Consider the following 331-nt stretch of genomic DNA (forward strand, 5'->3'; position numbering starts at 1 on the left):
GGTAATAATATTATTATATCCATATTACCACCTTAAACCATACACATTAAAACACATTAGAACCAAATCCAAAAATCAAATAATCTGAACCCTACATCTCAAACCCTAAACCCCAACCCTAACCCTAACCCTAACCCTAACCATAACCCCTAAATGTCATGTGTTGTATGTTTTACACATCCTTGGTGAGAATGTGTAAAAATCAATCTTTCTCTATAATTATTACTTTTTATTGGTTATAATAATTGTAATATTCATAATTCAATTTTACATTTAAATGTTGAGTTATAATAATGTAAATTTACAAATATTTTATAAGTCAGCCGTGTAA

Source organism: Camelina sativa, chromosome 20, assembly GCF_000633955.1.
Source record: "Camelina sativa cultivar DH55 chromosome 20, Cs, whole genome shotgun sequence".
In the NCBI taxonomy this organism is placed as follows: Eukaryota; Viridiplantae; Streptophyta; class Magnoliopsida; order Brassicales; family Brassicaceae; genus Camelina; species Camelina sativa.